Raw genomic sequence first — 25,040 nt, 5'->3', positions numbered from 1 at the left:
CTAGCTCCTGCCAAGTTTTAGGGAAGCCCAAAGACTAGAGATACACCAGACATCACCTGGAATTCAAGGTGCTTGGATCATGGCTATAATGCCCTATATGTCTTTCTTCTATTTTAACTATCTACCACAAACAAAATGATTGAGTGAATGTCTAATTCAACCACAGTGACTGAAAACACTTAACAGCATCTAAGCAGAGCCAACAATACGGCCATAAAATAAGATACAAAACGTTTGCATAATTCATCTAAACTCTGTCAGGTTTAAAAGCATTGGAGCCACTCAGTTGTGGGTGGACTTATGTGGTTCCACACCACCTAGAAGAGCAAAACACTTTGAAGAACAAGCAAAGAGGAAAATCTAAAGATACCTGCATTAATGCTCTCTTGGACCAAAAATAGACCTCAAATGGCCCTGAACTAATAAAGACTTTGGAGATCTATTATTTTTCAATCCTAAAGAGATTCTGACTGTTTTTGAGTAAAGGATGAATATCTAACTAGAGATGAAAGAGTGAAGAAAAAAATGAAAGTTCATATTCTTTTTAAAATTTTTTTTTCAACGTTTATTTATTTTTGGGACAGAGAGAGACAGAGCATGAATGGGGGAGGGGCAGAGAGGGAGGGAGACACAGAATCGGAAACAGGCTCCAGGCTCTGAGCCATCAGCCCAGAGCCTGACGCGGGGCTCGAACTCACGGACCGCGAGATCGTGACCTGGCTGAAGTCGGACGCTTAACCGACTGCGCCACCCAGGCGCCCCGAAAGTTCATATTCTTAGCATGAGCATGAGCTTGAGTTAAATACAGCTCAAATACAGTTAAATATATCTATCTCCTTGGAAGGTAGAAGAGAAAAAAACACCTTAGGAAATCTACACCTTTGAGAATCACAAATTTGGTAATGCTTCCTTCAGCAGTATAAAGCTACTGCCTAAATAATTCCTTGAGAATATCAAAATGAAAACATGAACCTTTCCAGGATTTTTTTTGCCTATTTTTCTTTATTTTCCAAAATTCTCCAACAAATATAACATTTATAATCACTAAAAAATCAATAAATGTTACTTTTAAATTACCCTTTAGAAATCCTGAAAATGATATTAAATAAATTGGAAACCAATAAATACATCAGGAGGGATGAAAACATTCTCTTTAAAATAAGTATGTAGTTAAAACCTGAGAATTTTTGAAGATGGACCAAATAGAGACACAGATTAAAATTAAGGGATTTATTTTTTACAAAGAACAGATCTGCAGAGGCAAATTAAACTTAAGAATTTCAGGAAGCAGGGGCACTGGGTGGCTCAGTAGGTTAAGCGTCCAACTCTTGGTTTCAGCTCAGGTCATGATCTCAGGGTTTCGTGAGTTTGAGCCCCAATGAGGGGGAGGGGGGATTCTCTGTCTCCCTCTCTCTCTCTGCCCCTCCTCCACTCGCACTGTCTCTCTGTTTCTCTCAAAATAAATAAATAAACTTTGAGAAAGAAAGAAAGAAAAGAAGAAAATAGAAAAAAAGAATGTGTGGAAAAAAGAGAATTTCAGGAAGGGGATAAATCTCAATGACTAATTTACTGAGCACCCACCAAATGTAAAAGCAATATTGGAGGTACTTTATCCCATATGATTCCCCCTAAAACTCCAGAAAAGTGGACTCCCTAAATGTGTAGATTAAGCAAATCCAATAACCTCAGTGTATTTGTCCTGTTCTTATTGAGCCAATAACCTTGTCCCAAGCAGTGTTTTCACCCAAGACTTAAATGCCATCGTAGAAGACCAACTCATTGGCATAGGTGACATAAAGCTGAAAGAATTTGCAAATATGTGGGATGATAAAAGAAGGATCCAAAAACGGTCTCACACAGGTAGGTAGACGGGCTAAATCTAAAAATATGTAATTTAGTGGATAAAAACTATAAAAACCAAACAACCAACTATAAAAGAATTTAATATAAGAACTATGATTTGACAATTTGGAAATAATGCAGATAAAAAAAAAAGACAGGGAGGGTTTAGTCTGACAGTAGGTATAATATTTTTAAAAATTAGGCCTGGGGCACCTGGGGGACTCAATTGGTTAAGCCTATGACTTTGGCTTAGGTCATGATCCCGCAGTTCGTGAGTTTAAGCCCTGCATCGGGCTCTGCACTAGTGGTATGGAGCCTGCTTGGGATTCTCTCTCTCTCTCCCTCTCTCTGCCCCTTCCCCACTTGTTCTCTCTCTCTCTCTCAAAATAAACAAATAAACTTTATAAATAAATAAATAAATAAACAAATAAATAAATAAAAACTAGGCCTGATTTGGAACCAGATCATTGATGAAAGAGAACAGGTAAAAGGCAGTGGACACTACCACTGCTCTTTGGGCTCTGGGCAAGCTATTAAAAAACATGGTCTTCAGCTTGGATACATCACTTAAAAGACTTGGAAGCTAAGGAGAGAAATCACAACGGAAGAGACACGGCACTGTGTCATATGAGGACTATTTGTTTAGAGACAAGACAGGAAGTGGAAAGACATGTTATAGATTCATTGTCTTCAAATATTTGAACAGTCCTCATATGAAAGAAGAACTTACTAGCTCTGCATTTAAGAACTGAATTGTAATGTCTGTGATGAGAAGAATTCAGCTCATCTAAAGAAAGAGTTTGCTAAGGAGCAGAGAGCTAGCCAAAGGTTAAATGAGTTGCTTCCAAAGGTAGTGAGTGCCCTGTCACTAGAGGAATTCAAGCTTAGGCTGAGCATCTGTTCTGCCAAAACAGTTTAGGGAGAATTCAATCATCAGGTAGTGTATAAGCAAGGTGGTCCTTTCTTCTTTCCAAACCTGTAATTTTATTTAGGGAAAAGTTCTCAGGAAGAAGATGGCTTTTTTAGCTAAAGTTTGAAGAAAAGATGGCTTGAAATATGGAGTTGCCCAAGACAGGAGAGATCAGTATGATGGGGAATCCAAAATAAAGATTAAGAAAATCAATCAAGGAGACATTTAGAACGTTGAAACATAAAGTAGAAACAACAGTACAAGAGCTGGGAACACATTTGTCATTCAGCAATGCAGCCAAGAGTATGAGTATACGTTTGGGCTGCTATAACAAAAATACCACAGACTGGGTGGCTTAAACAACAAACATTTATTACTCACAGTTCTAGATTCTGGGAAACCCAAGATCAAGACACTGGCAGATCCCAGGTCCAGTGAGGTCCTGCTTCCTGGTTCATGGGCAGCTATCTCCTCACTGTGTACTCATGTTGCGGAAGGGGTCAGGGAGGACTCTGGGGTCTCTTTTGTAAGGGCACTGATACCGTTCATCAGGGCTCCAGTCCTATCATCTAATCACCTCTCAAAGGCTCCACCTCCGGGGGCGCCTGGGTGGCGCAGTTGGTTGAGCGTCCGACTTCAGCCAGATCACGATCTCGCGGTCCGTGAGTTCGAGCCCCGCGTCGGGCTCTGGGCTGATGGCTCAGAGCCTGGAGCCTGTTTCCAGTTCTGTGTCTCCCTCTCTCTCTGCCCCTCCCCCGTTCATGCTCTGTCTCTCTCTGTCCCAAAAATAAATAAATGTTGAAAAAAAAAATTAAAAAAAAAAAAAAAAAGGCTCCACCTCCAAAAACCATCACATTAGGGGGATTAGATTTCAACATGAAGAGTCTGGGGGGACACAAACATTCAGTGCATAACAAGGAGCCTACAAAGTAAAGAGATAGTTCAGGAACATATAATACAGAAACGAACGTGGTGGTGGTGTTTCAGAAATAAAAGGACTTGTTTTGTGGATGATATTTACACCATGACAGAAACATATACATGACCATTTTCACTCCTACAAACACAACAGAAAGAGGTGCAATTGATTTCAGACCATTTAAATAAGGCAATTGTTCCATGCAGCAGCTGAGTGTTGTTCAGAAATTTTAAAGGAGACAGAGATACTTTGTCTCCAAAACACAAAGAGCAAACAACTGCAGCAGGCAAGGGGAATGGTGTGGGCGTTGGGTTAGTGGCCAGAGCCTGTGCTTTAAAGTGAGACCATGTGGGGGCGCCTGGGTGGCTCAGTTGGTTAAGCCTCGGAGTCTTGATTTCAGCTCAGTTCATGACCTCACCGTTCATGTCATGATCTCACAGTTTGTGAGTTCGAGCCCCACTCTGAGAGTGTGGAGGCTGTTTGGGATTCTCTTTCTCTCTGTCTCTCTCTGCCCTCCCCACTCACACTCTCTCTCAAAAATAAATAAATAAATAAACTTTTAAAAAAATAAAAAAAATAAAGTGAGAACATGTGAATATCTGTAAATAGTATAGCTTTTAGACTTTTTCCCCATGGCCTCTGAAAACAAGAGGAGGAACTTGCAGAACCTCATAGAATTTTTTTAGCCTATAGCTTTCTGATAGAGTTGGTGTAAGAATTCAAAATACTAAAAAAGTCCTTGGTGCCCAGAAAAGTTTATTTACTTACTGTGAATGAGCCCTTTGTATTGGGTCTGGCAGACTTTTTGTCAGATGAAGTCGGTCACTCGACCCATTCCCTTCAGCTCTCAGTGCAAACACAAGGCGTTCACATGAGGAAGGTAATTCAACAAAAAGAGCATGTTCCGCACAGTCCCCAAGAGATCATAACAGCACTCGAGAGTTTATTCCAACATCCATGGAATAAATGGATGAGACATAAGAAGAGCCTAGAGCAGCAAGCCACCACCAGAGAGAAATCAACACGGCACCAGGATCACATCTCCACCTTGCCAGCAATAATGGCAGCAAGGAAAACCATCCATCCCAACAAGGCCGTCCATTCTATTAAATCCTTAAGACCATTTCAAAGCATACTTCTTGTGCTCTGAGTGGGATTTGCACAAGTAATAGAGCACTTAATATCGCCAAGATTTCTGAATATACCTACAACGCAGATTTTCCCACAGCTATGAAATTTGGATCTCTGCATCAACTTGCTTGTGTGCTTTTCCTTTTAATTAAAAAAAAGTTTTTTAATGTTTATTTATTCCAGAGACAGAGATAGACAAACAGAGCACAAGCGAGGGAGGGGCAGAGAGAGAGGGAGACAGAATCTGAAACAAGTTCCAGGCTCTGAGCTGTCAGCACCGAGCGCATCTCCGGGCTTGAACTCACGAACTGTGAGATCGTGACCAGAGCTTAAGTCGGAAGCTTAACCTGCCAAACCTCCCAGGTGCCCCACTTATATGCTTTTTATGTTCGCTCATTTATTCACTTACATTCATTTCATGAACATTTATAGAAATATTTAGGGCATACCATTTTGGGGAGCTCTACGGATACAGAGGTAAACAATCAGAATTCTGGACCTGTTTTCATACACTTTTATTTTATGAAGACAGACAAATAAACAAAAAAAATTGCAATGGGTAAGAAACGACAAGGAAAAGAAAACAGGACAACGACGAGTGCTCAGAGCTGGGTTTAGATGGGAGGCAAGAGAGGCCTCTGTGGGTAGGAGTGATTGAACGGAACAGGAAATGATGCCCAAGAACCAGATCCGGGGAAATGTGGAGGAACACTCCAGGCCCTGGCAGGGAAGGAGCTCTGTGTCTTGCTCAGTAGGGTGTGATCGCTGGGTATGACCAGAAAGAGAAACAAAGTCAGCGTGCAGGACCATGGCCAGTATCACAGACACCATCATCACAGAAATTGTGGGCACGTGACCCAGGGCCTTGTAGGGAAGGGCTGGGAATTAAGACTTTATTCTCAGCGGAGCCATTTGCAAATTAAGCAGCGGAGCAGCGAAGTCTGATTTACTTATAAGGATCATTCTAGCTGCTGGAGGACAGCATGGCTGTAGGATCGTGGGCTAAGATTAATCTAATGACCCAGCTCCCTTCTGAGATAGAGAAATAATGTATGAGCTAAATTGGTTTCTAGGGATTTTCTAAATAATAATGACAGATCAAGGTAACCATGCTTTAGTTATTACTATATGATTGTAACTTAAATCAGCTTAGGTAAGCTTAGATATACTTAGATGTGATACGATATTCAGTATGATAAAAGGAGTACAATTTATTTTTTTCATATGTAAAAATAAGTATGTGTTATCTATAATCTGCTACTAAATAATAAATTCAGTTATTCCTACCCTGTGAGAAGCTACAGGGGAAAGTGATTCATTTATATATCAGGTAAACCGAGGTGGACAAAAGTATCCAGAGATCAGACTTTAGGCACACAACCGAGGAAAAAAGCAGGTTGTACAACCAATTGTTTTTTAGATGCTCCCACAATAATACTCCACGGTGGGGAGAGCACAGACAGCATCATCCTCTAAAGGCATCATTTCTGCCTTGAGACAATAAACTTTTGACTGGCTTTGAGACCCAGAAGATGGCCATGAAGCCACTGTTCTCTGGAATTAAGCGCATGATGGTAGAAAGTTTCTGGCTAAGGGCTCTCTGCTCTGAGCACCAACAAAGAGATAATTAGGTTCCATTTCAATAGCCATAGATAGCTATCTGACAGGATTTATTATCCCATGACATCATTTGACTGTTATCCCACTACATCATCTGACAATAAATGTTACCCTACTACCTCTTTTTACCCAACTTTCAATTTCTACTGACAATCCAAGGGTCATTACTTTGTGGGTTTTTTTTTTGTGTTTTGTTTTGTTTTGTTTTTGAGAGAGTCCTCGTGAGCAGGGGGGCAGGAAGAGAGAGAGAGAGAAAGAGAGAGAGAGAGAGAGAGAGAGAGAGAATCTTAAGCAGGTTCCACCCCCAGCATGGATCCGTATTGGGGCTCAATCTCACAGAGAGATCATGACCTGAGCCAAAATCAAGCTGGATGCTTAACGGACTGAGCCACCCAGGTGCTCCTACTTTATGGTTTTTATATGCCTAGAATAACAGCATCCAGTATGATGAGCTAGAAATAGCTCATTGCATATGATCTCCATGTATAGGAAACACTAATGGGTTCCCCCTTCTAGAAACAGCTACCTTAAAATCAGTGAGTGTTCTGAGCATAGGACAAAACTGAAGAATACGGGAAACTATTTTGCATAGGTGTGTGATATCATATAGGCAGAATGAAATATGACAGAGAGGTTGAAAAATTTATTTCATTTGTTTCCAACCTATATCATGCAGTCACCACTAGATGGCACCATTTCTTTTTTCTTTTCTGTTTTTATTTTGCTTAGCCTTGTTTTATTTTTACCTGAAACAGTATTCACAGGATATTGGCAATAAAAATGATTTTTGGTTCTCTGAGTTGCTTTAACAAACTTAGCAGTCTTCATAGTCTCTGAAAAAAGAAGAGCATAGTCAATCTAATTTCCAAATACTGATGGATTGCAGAATGTACAACAGCATATCTCTACTGACCATGAGGAAGCTTAAGAAATTAATAATTTCTACTGCTGAATTCCTACAGGATCCCATGGATCTTTTTCTCACCTCTCTTCCTCCTTGTACTGCATTTTAACTAGTTTTGCGGTACCCACTGCACCCCCTATAGCCAGCAAACTTCCAAGATCCTCCTGCCTTGTTTTTACAGTGGTTCTTACTTCACCCCTTCTCTCCAAGGCTGGAACCTAATACGGAGCTAAGAATCTCATTCCCAGTTTTCCCAGTTAGAATTCTTTTCTTCAATCTACTCTTCACTTGGAAATGCAATTAATATTCTCAAAACGCTGCTCAATCATGACATTGTGCTATTTTTTTTAGCCATCCCTTACACCCCAACATGGGGATCAAACTCATGCCCCCCAAGATCAAGAGTTGCTTGCTCTACCAGCTAAGCCAGCCAGGTGCCCCATGACTTTGTACTATTAATGACATTACATTACATTTTACCAGCATTGAAGTCTAACCTCTCACCTTGATGTTAAATTCTTTCAGTTGTCCTTTACCTAGCCCATATTGTCTTCTCCTGCTACCTGATATGAAAACTTTCCAATTAATCTATATAATGTTTTGCAAAATAAGATTCTAACTGTAAGTATAGGTTTTGGATTGTTTCCTTGCCTGCTTGCTTAGTTGGTTGGTTGATGGCCAGTATAGTATATTGATTAAGAGTGAGGATTTCTGGAATCAAGCTGCCAGAGTAGTTATTCTAGCCCTGCCATATACTAGGGTTTGGGGGGTTTTTCTTCTTTATTTAATCTCTACCACCAACATGGGGCTTAAACTCACGACCCTGAGATCAAGAGTTGCATGCTCTACTGACTGAGGCTGCCAGGTGCTCCCATACACCAGGTTTATAGTTTAAAATAAATTAGCTCCTATCTCAATGCTGCACTGCCTTCACTTATGAAATGAAGATAATAACTATCTACCTCATAGAGTTACCGTGAAGATTCAAGGAGTTAAAGGCTATGAAGCTTGTGAAACGGTATCTGACCTGTTCAAAGTACCCATTAATTGTCACCTGTGTCCTGCTCCAGCTCCTCTCTCCTCCTATCATCTCACTTCATCACACAAGCAACTTGGCAGAATGCCAAGTTCAAAAAACATATGTTGAATTAATTAATCCCTTTTGTTTGTTTTTTGGTTTTTTTAGTTTATTTATTTTGAGAGAGAGAGAGTACATGCATGTTAACAGGGGAGGAGCAGAGAGAGGGAGAGAGAATCCTAAGTAGCTCTGCACTGTCAGCACAGAGCCCAACAAGGGACTCCAACCCAGGAACCATGAGATCATGACCTGAGCTGAAACCAACAGCCAGATGCTTAACCAACTGAGCCACCCAGGCACCCCTAATACCTTCTATTTGGTTTGGCTTTGCCTCCTTTCTCTAGTGAAAGGTGGGATTTCTTTAGTGCCAAGCTTAAGGTCCAAAACTCTCTCTGAAACCTTTTATTTATTTATTTATTTATTTATTTATTTATTTTTAATTTTTTTTTTAACATTTACTTATTTTTGAGACAGAGAGAGACAGAGCATGAACGGGGGAGGGTCAGAGAGACAGGGAGACACAGAATCTGAAACAGGCTCCAGGCTCTGAGCAGTCAGCACAGAGCCCGACGCGGGGCTCGAACTCACAGACCGCGAGATCGTGACCTGAGCCGAAGTCAGATGCTTAACCGACTGAGCCACCCAGGCGCCCTCTGAAACCTTCTTATGTTTCATGCACACAAGTGTGTGTGTTTAATGTTTTTTTATTATTTGAATTTTTTTCTTAATGTGTGCTTTCTATCAGTCTTTTAATTGTAATTTCCAACTCTAGGTTTTAACCTTCTCAGGGCAGAAATCATAGTGAATGCCATGGGAGGGCAAAAGAAGTAAGAACCTCTGCCTGCAAGAGCTTTACCCTCTCACAGAGAAAAACAAGACGGAAGATGGCGCAGTTAATATTTACTAACATGTGTTAGCTATGAAAAGTAAAGATAGAAAGTAGAAATCAAGTGCTAAGAATGTGAACCCTTAGGGCTGGAGTAGTCAGGAAAGACTTGGAGGAAGAGGTGCAACTCCAGTTGGAAAGTGAAGGACAAATGGAATTAGACTGGAAGGGTCTTGTTAAAGTGTTACAGAATTATTATTATTTTTCTTTTTAGATTTTAATTTTACTGTTTATTTTCAAAAGAAAGAGCAGGAGTGGGGGAGGGGCAGAGAGCAATAGGGACAAAGGATCCCAAGCAGGCTCTGTGCTGACAGCAAAGAGCCAATGTGGGGCTCAAATTCAGGAACTGTGAGACCATGACCTGAGCTGAAGTCAGACGCTCAACCAACTGAGCCACCCAGGTGCCCCAGAATTATTTTCATGCCTACTGCCCAATTTTTGTTTTCCACCTGCATTTCCTTTTAGCAAAGACCAAGTTTGGTTTGGTTGAGTACTGGATTTCAGGGCTGCTTTTACCATGAGAGAGGACATGCACAGAGGCTCTCCAGGAACAGATCTGTTAACACAGGATTAAGAGCTGGCCTCAGTTGGTTGAGGTATCTCACCTCCTATCTTAAAATAATTAATATGAAGGTGGCTTTGAGGACATAAAATCAGTGCTTAAAGCATTATAAAGCAGTCTCCACAAAATAAGTTTCCATGAAAAAAAAAATATATATATACACATGTGTGTGTATATATATACATCTATATACAGATATATGTGTGTGTGTGTGTGTATATATATTGCTTTAATTTAATACCTATATATACATATATAGAGAGAGACAGAGAACGGAATAAAGAGCCCAGAAATAGACACACACAAATAGTGAACTAATCTTCAATAAGGTAGCAAAGTTAATACAATAGAGAAAAGATAGTCTTCCCAACAAATGGTACTTGAATAATTGTACATCCGTATGTGAAAAAGAGACAGAAGGAGGAGGAGGAGGAAGTGGAAGAATCTAGACCCAGATTTTATACCCTTTACGAAAATTAACTCAAAATGAATTTTAGACCTAAATATAAAATGCAAAACTATAAAACTTCTAGAAGATAACAGAAGAAAATCTACATGACCTTGGGTTTGGCAATGAGTTTCTGGATGCAACACCAAAAGCATGATCTACAAAAGAAAAAAAAATTTTTTTTATCAATTGGGCTTTATTATAATTATAATTTATTATAATTAGAAGATGAAGAGACAAGCAAAACAGTGGGATAAACTATCTGGAAAACACTTATCTGATACAGGACTTCAAAACATACACAGAATTCTTAAAATTCAGCAATAAGAAAGAACCCAATTTAAAAGTGGGCTAAAGATCGGAACAAAAAAGATATACAGATGTCAAATAATTGCATGAAAAGATGTTCAACATCGTGTATACTTAAGGAACTGCAAATTAAAGCAATGACATACTACCATTAGAATGACTAAAATCCAAAAAAAAAAAAAGGACAATACCAAATGTACAAAGATACAGAGCAATAAGAGTGCTCATTCATTGCTAATGGATATACGAAATAGTACAGCCACTTGAGAAGATAAGTTGGGAGTTTCCTATGAAGCTAAACATAGTCTTACCACATGATCCATCAAAAATATTCCTTTATAGATGGAAAAATCATTTCCACCCAGAAACCTGCACTAGAATGTTTATAGCAGCTTTACTCATGATCACCAAAAACTATCAGCAACCAAGATGTCTTCCAATAGATGAATGGATAAACAAACTATAACACATCCATATAATGGGATATTATTCAGTGGTAACAGGAAATGAGCTATCAAGCCATTGAAACACATGGAGTACTTTAAATGCTTATTGATAAGTGAAAGAAGACAATCTGAAAAGGCTACATACTGTATGATTCCAATTATATGACAATTGTAAGGAGTTTAGTGATTGCCACGGGTTGAGAAAGAGGAAAGAGAGGGATGAATAAGTGAAGCACAAGAGAAACTGCTCTGTGTGATGTTGTCATGAGGTTGGAATGAGTTTGCCAAAGCCCTTAGAACTGTACAACACAAAGAGTGAACCTTAATGTAAATTACGGATTTCAGCTAATAATAATGTCTGAATATTGGTTCATTAATTGTAACAAATGTACCACACTAATTCAAGGTGTTAATAATAGGAGAAGTAGCAGGGGAGAAGGGACAATATTTGGAATTCTCTGTACTGTCTGTTCAATATTTCTTATTTTAAAAAATTAAAATTAAGGGGGTGCCTGGTGGCTCAAGTTAGTTAACTGAGTGTCCAACTCTTCATTTTGGCTCAGGTCGTGAGCCCAGGGTCATGGGATCAAACCCCGTATCAGGCTGTATGCTTAAGATTCTCTCTCTCTTTCTCTCTCTCTCTGCTCCTCTCCCCCACTTGCATGCTTTCTCTAAAAAACAACAACAAAATTATGTAGGGGGAAAAAGTGTATCTGACTTTGGAAGCAGCCAATAACATGTTGAGTTACTACAAAAATCACACAACATTCCTTTACTTATCACAAAGAATCATGCCTTTGAATAAATCACTAGAGTCTGTTTATTTATGCCAAGCTGACTTAATATCAGCCAGTTCCTATAATACCTCCTAGACTGTTCATGTCAACATGACTTAGCAATTCTGTCTGTACTCACAGTCACACACCTTGGGTTTTGGAAACACAACAGTGGCACAAAAAACACCTCAATACACTCATAGAGAAACAAATAGAATTCACCCATGATCAGAGGTACTGGACACACCACAAAATAATTTATTCACTTTTTCTTACTTTCTAATTTCCCATTTCTACTTTCTTAATTACTGCGTTGGACAGCTCCTTCCCATGCCTTCTCAATCTCAGAATGTAACTGTGTGAGCCTGGGTTTTAATGTGGCCGGGATGACAAAGAGCAATGGTGAGGCAATATGTACGGCATCTCCAGTTCTTTAATAGTGCAATGGCAGGCATAAGTAATACTTAACTACAAATTCCTACCCCCGAGATGGCAAGACCCCAGAAAGAACTAGGAATAGGACCAGAAGTGGACAACAGTTTTTCAGTCAAGATAGATTTAACTTCACAAAATTAAGTATTTTTAAAACCTGAATAACAAAAGACACCATAAATGAAGACATAAAATAGATACAAGGTAATAGTATGTATATCCAAAATACATAACGAGCGTCTACAAATCAGTTGGAAAATTACAACTCTCCAGTTTTAAAGGATATGAACAAGCCTTTCCCAGAGCAAACTATATAATCAACATATGAAAAAATATTCAACCTCACTAAAATGAGTAAAAAGCCAATTTAAACAGAGATACTATTTTTAACTTCAAATTGAAAAAACACTAAAGAGAGCACTGGGGAAGGACTGGGGAAATAATCCTTTACATATTGTATACTGGTATGGTTACAAATTCCAGGGAAATTTATGAAGAAATAGTATTTCAAAATTGTATGGATCCAGCAGTTCTACTCCTATAAATCTTTCCTAGAGAAAACCTGTGTGCAAAGTTATATTTACAAAAAAATATTTTCTGCTGCCTCGTTGGTAATAAAAAAAAATTAGAAAGAGCACAAATCTCCGTCAGTTCAAGAGTGGTTAATACACATAATACTGGAGTCACACTCTCGAAAGCTGGGCTCCCATTACCCAGAATAAACTAAACTAGACCAATATGCAGTCCTATTAAAAGGTTTTAAGATATGTTTTGACCCCCCTTTGGTAGTAAGCTTTATATTTTATATTTTAAAACGTGCATACCTATGACACAGAAATTCTGTGTACAAGATTCTGTCCTACAAAACACGAAAAGCTGTAGAACTCTGGTCAATATTTCCCATACTATTGTCAAATATAAAAAAATATGTCCGGGGTGCCTGGGTGGCTCAGTCAGTTAAATGTCTGACCCTTGATTTCAGCTCAGGTTGGTTCGGGAGTTGGAACCCTGCAGTGAGCTCTGTGCTGACAGTATGGAGCCTGCTTGGGATCCTCTCTCTGTCTCTCTCTCATAAATAAATAAATATTTTAAAAATATATACATTCAAAAGAAAAGAAATCTGTGAAAACCAACCAACTTTTCAGAACTTATGATTCCTTCACCCACTTCTGTTCTGATGTGGCGTACTCTACAGGATCTGATGTAATCAGATCAAATTCAAAGGAAACAGCTTTTTCGGTGCAAGACCTCAGTAAATCATTTCTGCAAAATAAACAGTAAATGATGAATTTGGGATGAGTTACAGTAGAAGGATGTGAAATCTCACTCTCTGGGACTTCTTAGAATGATAACATTCCCACATACGTCTGCAGTGGTTTCAACGTTTGGCATTTGTGTAGCAAACACCAAAAGACAGAAGGACAGAAAAGTAGTTACTTCCAACTGGCTAATGCGATCATTTTCCCCCAGTGGAGTAACTATTTCCTTTCTAAATACACGAGCTCTGTTTCTTTGAGTCTGAAATTGGAAGTTCAATGGTCGAATTTTTAACATATTTGTCTTAGGTTAGGTTTGATGGGGCTACTCTGAAGTCTATGGTTTTTTGCACTAAAAATTGCTTCAATTGCGTATTTATCTCCTGCCTAACAGATGCGAGGTAATTTCAGGCACATGAACCAAAGAGACTTTACTCTGAAACTTAGTGTAGTCATGCCAGACAGATATCAACATTACTACGTATTCCTTTATGAAATGAAATACACCGTATTTTTACTCCTAGAGTTGTGTCCAAGAAACTCACAAATGCGTATAAACACACACTGACTCTGTTATTCAGACGTTCATGTTCTCTTCCAATCTGCAGAGTAAAGGTGTCAGTTCAGTTGTACCCATCGTTATGCCAAATTTCAAAAACTGACAGCATGCCTCATTTTTGCCAGTGCCAAACTGTATTTTTCCAGATGCACAAGAGTATTTCAAGAAGTTTCAGCAAATCTCACAAGTGTTTAATTCTAAAAGAAATAATTGTTGAACCAGCTCTCTCTGGATTAGAGTGTGTTAAGTCAATGTTTGGTTTCTGTTGCAGGGGAAGAAGTTTGTGGCGGCTCATGGAGCTTCCATTCACCAGCCTGGAAATGGCATTCATTTTATTGGCTTTTGTTATCTTTTCCTTATTTACTCTGGCTTCCATCTACACTAACCCAGACGAGAGGAATGAAGGTAAAAAGAGAAAGCTCTTTGTGGTTAGTCTCTATTTCCTTTCTTTTCCAATCACCTTTTTGTATGATCTGATTGGTTTAGTTTCTATTCTGTATGTGAGGATGTGTTTGTTTTGGGGTGTGGTGTGTGTCTGTGAGAAAGGGGGGGGGGGAAGAGAGTTTCTTATTAAGTAGCATAAAAGAGCTATTGTGGCACTTTACCAATATTTTTTAAAAGTTTGGAAATGGAAAAATTCATCACGTGACTTCCAATCCCAGAATTTGGCAGATCTTATGCCCTGAACCTAATATATACACAGATATATATGTTTGCTTGTTTGTTTATCTAATTTTAACTTTCACCATCCTCCCATCCCTGTCCCTAAAACAGAAATTTAAAATGTACAAAAAGCTCAATGTTTTAAAAAGTTTTAAAGGTATTTTTTTTACGAGACAAACAAATTTATCAGAAACAAATTGCATTATAGTATAGTATACTATAGAGTGTGTGTGTATTCAACTATACATGGGAAGGAAAAGGATTTGAGTTTTTTCTAATGATTTCTTGTCAAAGCCCAAACATTTGAAAAATAGAAGTATCTTAAAAACTCATCACATATTTTCCCGTTGCCAATAATAACAATTGTTAATGATTTAATGGTTGTGCTTGGTATTTTACAATATTGCCTGATACAAAATTGATGGTAACTGGCCATTTTTAAGACCAAAAAGTTTACATATATGTAATATGCCAAGGAAGTTATACATATTTGTAGAGAACAAGATAAAAATCATAAAAAGAAAATTGTATTTCCTACAACTGTGATACCCATCCATCAATTTTTGGCTTTAAAAGAAGATATCTCTGTGATATAAAATATTATTCTCCAGGGGCGCCTGGGTGGCGCAGTCGGTTAAGCATCCGACTTCAGCCAGGTCACGATCTCGCGGTCCGTGAGTTCGAGCCCCGCGTCAGGCTCTGGGCTGATGGCTCGGAGCCTGGAGCCTGTTTCCGATTCTGTGTCTCCCTCTCTCTCTGCCCCTCCCCCGTTCATGCTCTGTCTCTCTCTGTCCCAAAAATAAATAAAAACGTTGAAAAAAAAAATTTAAATATTATTCTCTGTCTTGACATACAACATTTAACAGAAGTAGAAAACAGAAGTCACAGTGAATAGATAATCCAATTCATACTGACATGAGATTAGGAAACATAATTGGAGTCCATAAGTCATTTTCCCACTCCACGTTATGTTAGTTTAAGATGGGTTTGGCTGAAGGAAAGAGTAAAACCAAAATAGAAGCTACTTTAACTAGATAATAATGTATCTCTCCCACATTGAAAGGAAGCCTGGAGGTAGTAAGTTCATGGCTGACACAGTGCTCCTTGGTGTCCTGGACAGGCTAGTCTTCTCTTGGTTCTCTCTCTTCTTCAGCTTTCAGTTCCCGTGTCATGGACGAATGAGGCTGACCCATCTTTTGCTATCATGTATGCATGCCAAGCAGCAAAAAGAAGGAAGAACCGCACACTTCTTTCCTCTAAGGGTATTTCTAGAATTCACACATACCGCTTCCCTTTGGCCAGAATTTAGTCCATGGCCATGCCCAGAAGGAATCTGCGAAGTGTAATTTTTATTCTGCAAGGCATGTGCTAAGCTAAAATTTGGGTTTGTGTTCCTAAAGGAAGAAGAGAGGGCACAACCAGCAATGTCTGCCAGACACATAGTCTCCTAACCCTGCATTTATTATGGGGCTAATAGTCCTTAAGTCATGGAACATTTGAACTAGAAGGAAGGTGAAGAGAGCGTCTAATCAATTGATTCTTAACCAGAAATGAATATCAGAAAGACACACATGCTTCAGGCCCACCACAACCTACTGAATATGCATTTCTAAGTGTTACAACTGACCATGTGTCTTTACACATGCTCCCCACATTCTTCTAAATTTCATCTCTGCTGTTCACATTTCAGGTGGGACAACGGAGACCCAGACATGGTCAGTAAGTTTCTCAGGTGCTCAGTTAATAATAAGAAGAGACAAAACTAGAGCACAGTCCCCGTAATTCCAAGCTCACTGCCCCATCTTAGTACACTGCGTTGCGTCCCTAGTTATAATCCATGAGCATGAGGAGCCAAAGGGTTAGAAGAGTCATAGAATTTTACCTTCCCTTTACATTTTCATTTTCCATTTTTCACAATCTTATTTCTCTCCAACTCTGTTCTTCCTATATCTAATGTTTATTTTCCAAGCTAAAGCTACTCCTTCATCTGAATACTATCATACTAACAGGACTAGAACTAGCTGTTCAAGGATTCCCATCGAAGAACACCTTTGGCCTAGCACTCACTTATCTTCATGACTGCCAGAACAGACATAAGCACAATTTTACATAAGAAGCAAAAGGTGTACACTTCCCTAAATGTGGTAAGACTTATGAGTAAAATCTACCTTCATTAAAATAGCAAGGCTATTTTAATTTCCTTTCACAGCACAGCAGAGAATTACAGGAGCCACTAAAAATAAACTTAAATGATGCAGATTTAATTTCACTCATGTTTATTAAAAATCTAGTGGACTTAAGCTATAATTAATGGAGGATCCAAAGATGAATAAGACCCAGTTCCTACCTCAGGGAGCTGATAGTCTAGTGGGGATTCAGTTACATAACAGAGAAGAATTCAATAAATGGTCTATCATTCAGTAGGTTCACATGAGGGGTTGAAATTCTGTATTTCTGGTAAGTTTCCAGGTAATAACAATGCTCCAGAAGATAAGTCAAGCCACTGATATACACATTCTTAGGCTCCAAGGGTGGCCTAGATCATCTGTGTGCAGCAAGTAAAGAGAGAGCTTGGGTATATGGCTGGGCTGTCCACTTGCCTGAAAGCAAGGCCCTACAAGGTGCAGAACAGAGACAAAAGCAGGAGAAAAGAGACCACAGGCCTCCACTCTGTTCCTGCATCAGGCCCTACAAATGTCAGGAATGGGTGGGCTTATATTTAGGAAAATATTTTATATATCTAGAAAATTCACAGACATTCCTTAAAATCAAAATATTTTAGTATCACAAGATTTCTGCAACTCTTATTAGTTTATGAATCCACTATCTCATTTGTAATTAGTATTCTCAATAGTCTTTCTCTATAGAGATAGAGAAATAAGGAAACAGTTAAGACAATTTTCTTTGTTAAAAGAAGGTGTCATAGGGGTGCCTGGGTGGCTCGGTTGAGCATCCGACTCTTTTTTTTTTTTTAATTTTTTTTTCCAACGTTTATTTATTTTTGGGACAGAGAGAGACAGAGCATGAACGGGGGAGGGGCAGAGAGGGAGGGAGACACAGAATCGGAAACAGGCTCCAGGCTCTGAGCCATCAGCCCAGAGCCCGACGCGGGGCTCGAACTCACGGACCGCGAGATCGTGACCTGGCTGAAGTCGGACACTTAACCGACTGCGCCACCCAGGCGCCCCGAGCATCCGACTCTTGATTTTGGTTCAGGTCATGATCTTCTGGTTCATGAGCTCAAGCCCCACATAAGGCTCCATGCTAACAGTGCAGAGCCTGCTTGGTATTCTCTCTCTCTCTCTCTTTCTCTCTCTCTCTCTCTGTCTCTGCCCTTACCCACATGCATGTGTTCTCTCTCTCTCTCTCTCAAAATAAATCAATAAGCTTAAAAAAAAAAAAAAAGAAGAAGATGGTTTAAGGTATGACAAAGCCCTTAAATATTTCAGGAGAATTTATTTGTTGAGAAACTGACCAATAACCCACATTTTTGTTCTTGTTACCATAAGGAGTCTCCAGATAAAACTTTTTTCAAACACTGTCAATCCAGCAATCTTCTCACTGGAAGGGAAGGTCTGGCTATTTTGATCCCTAAATTTACATGGATCACTGACCGTTAAGAGTTACTAAAGAATGTTGCTTTTGTTCTGGACTATAACCTATGTTTTAAAATTTAAAGTGAAAACTTAAAATACATATAGCTCTTATTTGTAAATTTGTAAATTCAAAACAGAACAGAATTTAATCACTGTAGAAAATCATGAAGCCCCAAAGAAATCTTCTTGGCTGTTCAATGAAGCTTCATCTAACACCACCATGATCAAAAGTCCTTTCGTGGACCGCAAACTTACACTAACGTATTCTGGCATTACACAAGCACCCAAAACACATTATCTCAAGAGTATTACTGTTTTCCTTTGAGATTCATGGGTGCCTACTTCACTGCTATATTGTCTTAAAAATACTAAAATAAAATACTTGTAGCTTAATGATTATAGAATTAATTTACACAGTGCCTTTCCAAAGATATTTTAAGAATCTAGTCAACCTGAAAAAAAATAATTGCCATCTCATTTTGATGACTTAAAAATAGAGAAAAATACAAGTTACATCATAGAAGTGGAACTTAGAATGAGACAGAACTTCTTCCTCCCAGTCTAGGACACTGTTTTACCAGTCCAGACTACACCTTCTCACTGTCAGCATAAAAACAATGATGACGACAATGATGCCTGCCACATAAACGCCAGGATGCTAAACACTTTAGATGTATTATTTAATTTTAAAGCAATCTTAGAAGATGGGTAATAATAACTTCACTATTTTACAAGCGAGGACACTGAAGCTTTAAATCTTAACCTTAGATCGCTCAGCTAATAATCGACAGAGCCAAAGTTGAACTCTGGATTATAGGATTTGAGAACCTATATGTGTAACCAGCATACTTTCTTTCCAGATTACCTAGAAAAAGATACTTGCTTTAAAAAAAAAAAAAAAAAAAAGGAGGGGGGGCACCTGGGTGGCTAATCAGTTAAGCGTCTGACTCTTGGTTTCAGCTCAGGTCATGATCTCACAGTTCGTGGGTTTGAGCCCTACATCAGGATCTGTGCTAACAGTGCAGAATCTGCTTGGGATTCTCACTCTCAGTCCCACTCTCTCTCTCCCCCCACCCCGCTTACTCTCTCTCTTTCTCTCTCAAAATAAACAAACTTGGAAATAGTTATAATTAAAAAAGAAAAGAAAAGAAAAGAAAATGCATATATACTTCTCTTTATTCCTACAAAGGACTTTAATTGGCTAAAAATATATAACAAAATAAAACTAAATTTCCAATAAGTAGATAAGGGAATCTAGGCAAAGGGAAAAGTAAGGGTGGGAAACAGAAATGGGTGGTCTGGTGGTGAGAAGGCTAGCATACCATTTCAGCAACAAGTACAAACTGAGTTATTCAACATTCCTCCATTCATGTCCTGGCTGTGCCATTTAGTGACTCTGTAACTTAGGACAAATTACACAAATTCTCAAAACCTCCATTTCTTCATCTGTGTCCGGGGATGGTAATAACACCTGCCTCATAGAGTTGAAGTGAGAACTTCATGAAATAAAACATATAAACCACAGAAGGGTGCCTGTTATTGGGTTTTCTCTTTTGAAGTCTTCATAATTAGGAATTTAGAGAGGGCAATGAAGGTCTTTATAAAGCAAAGGAAAACATTTACTACAGAACCAACACAATTTCTATTCACATAAACTGTTCACATACCTGGTAAATGTCTTTGTTTTAAATATCTGGCTATACAATCCATTCAATATAAATCAACTACAAGGTGATATCACATACAAAAGGTATCAATCTGATGTAAAGGAAAGAAAAGGACTACTGGAATTACTCAGACAAAGCCATTCACAAATGAGTATTTGATTGAATTAGACCTAGAAAAATGAAAAAGAGGAGGATACACAGGCATTTCAAAAAAGAATAAAGTGAATACAAAAGAATTGAAAGACATTTAAGAAGATTGATGAAACCTTGAATTTTTTTTGCAAATGATATCCTCTATAAAACTGTCCTATGAAAATGGCAAAGAGAAGAGTAGTGTATGGACCTGTGTGTGATACAAGTGTGTCAGGAAAGAAATGCCCTCCAAACCAACAGCTCATCCATTCTTTTTCTGAAATTAGCTTATAGTTGGAATTACAAATTGCATTTTATTAAATGAGACAATGTATTTATTTTTGTCATTTTACGTTTTATTTTTCAAGGTAGAGGTCCATTCAAACCTTTGCTGCTATCTCTTACTAAATTTTGCCCTGAAAGTAGATTCACTTTAAATTAACTTTTCCAGTACCAGTTATTCTCAGATTAAAAAGAAATTTCCTGTTACAGAGTATATGCTCAACAGTGTTAGCCACCATCAGTTATTATCCAAGAAATTATCTGGATCTGTGCTGTCAAGTCTACCCACCAGAAGGAGTGGGTCCGAATTTTGGTCCTATGCTTGCTTTAAAGTCAACCCAGAAGAGAAAACTGACAATGTTGATGTACCTGAGCTCTGTGCTTCTGGAAGACAGCTATAGTTAAGAAATTGTCCCAACTTTTATTTTCCAAAATCCCCTGACTCTTGTGTTCTGGGAAATGGCTTACCACAAAGAACCACCTTTCCCCATATGACGTAGATAAGACTGTCCATTCTTTCTCATGACTTCTGTAAGACTCTCTATGACTTCTTTGTTTACCAATGACAGGGCCAAACATAGACCTTTCCCCTTTTGCCTGAAGCTGCTGACAAGGACAGACATAGACCCTCCAACTCCCTGTTCTTTGTCTCATGAATGATTTAACTGAGATTAGACCTGTTTGCCTTTCCTGGGGCGCCTGAGTGGCTCAGTCGGTTGAGCTACCGACTCCTGATTTCTGCTCAGGTCATGATCTCACGGTTCATGAGTTCAAGCCCTGAGTCTGCCTCCACACTGACAGTGCAAAGCCTGCTTGGAATTGTCTCTCTCTCCCTCTCTCTCTCTCTCTCTCTCTCAAAATAAATAAGTAAACTTAAAAAATAAAATAAAATTAGAAAAAGGGGGGCTGCCTGGGTGACTCAGTCAATTAAGCATCCAACTTCAGCTCAGGTCATGATATCATGGTTTGTGAGTTTGAGCCCTGTGTCATGCTGCTGTCTGCATAGACCTGTCAGCGCAGAGCCAGCTTTGGATCCTCTATCCCTCTCTCTCTCTCTGCCCTTCCCATTCTCCCTCTGAAAAATAAATTAAACATTAAAAAAAAAGAGCTCTTTGTCTTCCTGAAACTAGCTAGGCATAGAGATCAACATTTCCTACACAGCTAACTGACAGACTTTCTTTGATCACAAAACAATTCCAACTGTAAAGCACTCACCTGTGACTTTTCTACTCCTGTCTCTAGTTGTCTAAGGTAAAACCACCCTGCTGAGACACTGTCTGAAGTATTCTCCGTATTTCCATAGCCTGAATAAGATCAACATCTTCACTTGAGTTTTGTCTTTGGAAAACATAATCTAGTCCTTATATAAGAAAATCTGATATGTATACGATAAAAATAAATAGTATAGTGGCTAGAAGAAATACAACTTTTTCTAGTAAGGAGAGAAAAAGAAGTGTTCACTAGTAAGAATCTCCAGAGGGTCTCTAGTTCAGTGGCTTTGAACTGTTTTTGGCTGAAATCCACTTCCAGATCCCTCCCTGACTGCTCCCCCCCCAACCATCACCACATGCTTATTCATGTGCATAAAACTGAAATGAGAGTTTCTTTTTTTTTTTTTTAATTTTTTTTTTCAACGTTTATTTATTTTGGGGACAGAGAGAGACAGAGCATGAACGGGGGAGGGGCAGAGAGAGAGGGAGACACAGAATCGGAAACAGGCTCCAGGCTCTGAGCCATCAGCCCAGAGCCTGACGCGGGGCTCGAACTCACGGACCGCGAGATCGTGACCTGGCTGAAGTCGGACGCTTAACCGACAGCGCCACCCAGGCGCCCCTGAAACGAGAGTTTCATAAGATAATACTTCATCTCATTCCAGGCGACATACTTTAGTACTTTATGTTCTGTTTTGTGTTCTTTTTTTTTAATGCTGATAGCAGCCCTCGTGATAGACTACATGACCCATTAAATCCTAATTAAATTCTATTAAATTCCACTAAATTCTAATCATTTCTAAATTCTAAATCCAGGCAATAGCAGCAAATACAGCTGGGAAGACGATTTTCACAAGCTACGTGTTAATCCCTCAGGCAAAAACCTTCACTAATTTACCATTGCCAAGAAAATAAAGTAAAAATTCCTAAAGCTCTTGGTTTTCTTCCAAGAGGTAAATTTCCACTTACCTATTAATAATGCCTTCCTCTTCTATTTGAATCTTACTTATTCTTTAAGGCCATTTCCTCGTTTTATAATCACTCGAACCCAGAATGAGTTCTTTTAGCACATCTGTTACATGTCACTAATTTGGCACTTCTCCTTTTCACCTTGTATTATTAATAACCTTTTCTTGTATAGGAAGTGCGACCACAAAACAATGAGACAGAGCTCCATAATTTGTTACTGGAATTAATTGACCATCCAACAAATATACGTTTATTTCATACCATTTACAAGAAGACACTGTGCTAGGGGTGGGGTGAGAAGAACACGTTACCCAATCACCAGCCTTGTGCCTTGGAATGTAAACTCCATAACACAGAGGTTTGGTCTATTCAGTCACTCCTTCATCCCAGCACTTACAAAGCACTGCCTGGGACAAGGGTGGCTCTCAGTAACTCATTACTGAATAAGCCAATAAATAATACCTGCAGTTTATTTCTTTAGACAAGCTCCACAGATGAATTCCAAATACTATTAGCGTAATATGCTGTCTCTCTCACTCATTCTATAGCTCTTGCTACTCCTACTACTAATACTCGAACTGTTTTGTGTATATTCATCATTTAAACTTCATATTAAATTTATGATGCAGATACTTCTACCATATTGTGTCTAAAATCCGCCAAGACTGCCCACTGGAATCCTGTCTATAAAATCCCTAAACTAGTGCATGAACTGAATGGCCACGATGGGGTTTTGTGTGTGTGCAAAGTCAACATCCGAACTATTTATAAACCTCCTTCTTGAAAACCAGTGATACGCGGCACAAACTACAGCTCAATATCCAGAGGCTATTCATGACAGTACTCAAGATACATTTGATCACCCGTTATGATGGTCAGCCTTGATATCCATGAACTGAAACCATATTTTAACCTCAAATAAAACCTAGCTGGGACGAGTGTGCCTGCGGGACAGAGGAAATTATGGGATGTGTGCTGTAGCCAAACATAAATGGTGTGGTGGATTTCCCCTTTTTTATCATCCAGACCTTGGCTTCCTTTTGTTTCCCTGAATTACGGAGAATTGTTTTCCATCCATGCCATCGTTCTTCAGTTTTTAAACTGGACACTTTGAAACTACAGCATCAGTCTAGAAGAGGCTGGTATCACAGCCTCTTTATATCTTTAGAGACCAGCACATTGTGATGCAGCCCCAGCTACTTCCTGCCCGAATGACACTGTTGCCCACCTGCTCACCAGGCCCTGTCTTTGAAAGCCGTCTGGTCTAATGACCGTAGGAAGTGATAAAATGTAAGTGACCCATCAGGGAATTATAAGGAGACACTGGTTAGGTAATGATCCTTCATCAAAGGTGTGTTCAGCCTCCTAACAGACAGTAGCCTTGCAACATCCCTGGGCTGGGCGTTGCCTTCCAGGACGGCTGTGGGACCGCCAGGTAAACAGCCCTGGTGACTTTGTCCATAGTGCACAGAACTTTAGAGAGAGAAATTAGGTGGGGGATGGACTCCCACCCTGATAAGATAAATCTTAAATTATCTTGGGATTCCTTAGATTCCAGAACTTTGTACCCATTAGGAGTTTGTTTAGATGCTTCAGCAAAGGTTATCCAGTCGTGCCGATGTGTCCAAAAAGGCCTGCACTCCTTCCCACACTTCCTACCTGAAGGGACTAGATAGATGGGTCAGTAGAAAATAATGGTTAGAAAATTTGTGTTAGAGTCAGATAGAAATGGATCAAATTCTGTCCCCACTACTTACTCTCAATGTGACTTGAGCAAATGGTATAAATTCTTCGAAGCTCACTTCATTTATATAATACTAATTACCCACGCAAGGCTGCTGTGAAAATTAAAATATGATAATATATTTAAAACAAACGCTACCTATTGCAAGAATTAAATCATAGCAGCCGCTTTCATTATTTTGCTATTTTTGTTGATGTTGTCCAGGCTGTCCTTTGGTTTGCGCGTATAACCTGCTATTCATGGTTCTGTGACACTAACAGCCTGCTGTAGCTATGGTGACTTCCAGGTTGATCCGTTTGCTGTTGTTAATAGAATACCCTTGGTGGTTCTTCTATGCATACTATTTATTCACTCCAAAAAAGCAGAGTTATGTAGAAGGAAGTCTCACTTGTATAGTGGCTTAGAAGCTAGTTCTAATTTTGTTTTGTTTGTGGTTTGTCGGTTTGTTTTGTTTGTTTGTTTGTGTTGTTTGGGCTTTGGTTTTCTTGGTGACACTGGGTGCCAAATGATAAAAGAAGTATTTTTTAGGGTGCCTGATTGGCTCGGTCAAAAGAACATGTGACTCTCGATCTTGGGGTCATTGAGTTTGAGCCCCACGTTGGGTATTTAAACTTAAAAAATATATATATATAGAGAGAGAGATTGAGTACCTGCTACTCATCTCTGTATCAGACATTACAGTTCTTCAAAATAAGAAA

This window comes from Herpailurus yagouaroundi, unplaced genomic scaffold, assembly GCF_014898765.1.
Source record: "Herpailurus yagouaroundi ecotype Mexico unplaced genomic scaffold, PumYag 28, whole genome shotgun sequence".
Taxonomy (NCBI): Eukaryota; Metazoa; Chordata; class Mammalia; order Carnivora; family Felidae; genus Herpailurus; species Herpailurus yagouaroundi.
This window is presented reverse-complemented; position numbering follows the sequence as displayed.